Source organism: Silurus meridionalis, chromosome 25 (assembly GCF_014805685.1).
Source record: "Silurus meridionalis isolate SWU-2019-XX chromosome 25, ASM1480568v1, whole genome shotgun sequence".
NCBI lineage: Eukaryota > Metazoa > Chordata > Actinopteri > Siluriformes > Siluridae > Silurus > Silurus meridionalis.
In genome coordinates, this window is record NC_060908.1 from 15,913,163 (window position 1) to 15,915,192 (window position 2,030).

At 39.9% G+C, this 2,030-nt stretch overlaps 1 long non-coding RNA gene across 1 annotated transcript; it reads right to left on the minus strand.

The window, feature by feature from the left end:
- Positions 1-297: 297 nt before the first annotated feature.
- On the minus strand, positions 298-1,677 carry LOC124379288. Its single transcript, XR_006924395.1, has 2 exons — positions 1,142-1,677; positions 298-602 (listed from the first exon to the last, which is right to left on the minus strand). It is a non-coding gene; the product is annotated as an uncharacterized LOC124379288 (long non-coding RNA).
- Positions 1,678-2,030: the final 353 nt, after the last annotated feature.

Here is a 2,030-nt window from a genome sequence, read left to right on the forward strand (position 1 = left end):
TTCTTTTTCTTCTCCACTTTGATGTTTGAGGTTGGTATAAACTGCTGTTCTAATGCTGTCGACTATGTGCAGGTATTTCTAATAAAATGGCCAGTGAAAGGGATGTGCTACACTTTAATTTCTCCAACTAACACTGTTCCCGCAACCATATTTCAAACGATCTTCATGCGCTCGTGTTCCGAATAGATCGATTTGATTGACTAGCATGTCATCTGAAGAAAAGATCAGATGAATATTGATGAATCATTCCAGGTTTAATGAACCGTAAATTTCTGCTCCTCGAAAGAAATCCAAAGATTTGATGCTTTAGAAAACATTTTATTGCAAATAAATCATCAGGAACAACTCGTACATTCACCTTCAGAGTGTAACAGGAATTCAGTAGATCTGAAGGGTTCCAATAAAAAGCGATTTTAGCAGTAATGACAATGCAGGACTGTTTACTCACACTTACAACCTGCTGTGTGTTTTACAGTGAAAACGTGTCTCCTTCTGTAGATGTTCTGGTCAGGCCTGGTTGGGATGGTGCCAGGAGGACAACCCGGAGCCTTCGTCGTCATCTTGAGGTAGTTCGTTTGTCTCAAGTTCTTTACGAACCGCTTCTGAAAGCACAAATATTCATAAAGGTGAGTTAAGCAGTGATGTGGCTGGAACATACAGATAGTAGTACTTAGCAAGACTTGCTAACATTAGCTCGTATGTTAAATTGTAATTGTGCTAAAACAGAGTTCGGTCTAATACACAGCTGTGGTATTTCCTGATCTTCAGAGTCATTACGGCATCATTCTAGAGTAAATAGGACAGTTTGAGATGCTTGCATGGTCTTGGCTGATCTAAGGAAGCTTGCGAACAAACTGATGAAATTGATTTAAAAAAGGGAAATAGCGCTTCCTGTTTTTTTAAAGTACCTTCCACAATTTGTTGGTCTCTCAACCAACAAATATATTTTAGCATGATTTTATCATTTTAATCCATTATTTTCCATCTATATATGAAACTCCAGGTGGAGTTTGGCTCTAAACATTACTGCTCAGGACAAACTCCACTGATTAGCTTCTTAATCCTGAATCTCCATCCTTACAAGGAACATAGCCTACATTTTACATTTAAGGTCGAATGATCTTTCAGGTTATATACCAACCTTGACATACTCCTCCTTCATACAACTTCCGTCCTTTGACCTCACACACAAGACCCTCGTCACATCTCCCCAAAAGCCCCCACAGACCACCGCAGACCTCGTTCTTCTGTTTGGCGCACACCAAGCAGCAGTGACATGCACCAAACACCTTTCCTCCAGGACACTTGAGATCTGTTCGGCATTTGATCTCAGAGCAGGAAGAGCAGGACAACGTCAGGGTGTTCTTCACCAGCAGGATGATCAGAAGATGGCAGATCAGCAGACACTTCAGATACATCGTAAAGCAGAAACAAAAAAACCTCCAGCAGAGTTGCCTTTTTATACAGTAAAATCTCGCAAAATCAGCATTTTTTTGTTCATTGTTTTTGCAGGAAAAGGGTGCAACCTCAACTGTCACCCAGAAACCCATGTTTCACAATCCTGCTTCTTTAATCTTTTCATGCCTGCAGTATTTTACATTAAGATGTCAGTCTTTACATGACTTACTACTTACTTTGACTTTTCTTGACTTTTTTGCCTGCAAAACATTTATGAACTTTTTTTGTCACTGAAATTGTAAATTTTCTCAGATTGAACCTTTGATATGATTTGTTTTGTTGTGAATAAATGTTGGGTTTATGAGATTTGCAGTGTATTTTTATCTACATTATACACAGTGTCCCAACTTTTTTGGAAAAGATTTGATTTTGATGGAAAAAGTCCAACAGAGTCCCTGTATTATACAATTACACACATCCTACATTACAAAAACTCATTTCAGGGAGGGAAACCCCCATTACCCTGATCACCTCAACCCCCATTACCCTGATCACCTCCACCCCATCATACTGATCACCTCCACCCCATCACCCTGATCACCTCCACCCCATCACCCTGATCACCTCCCCAT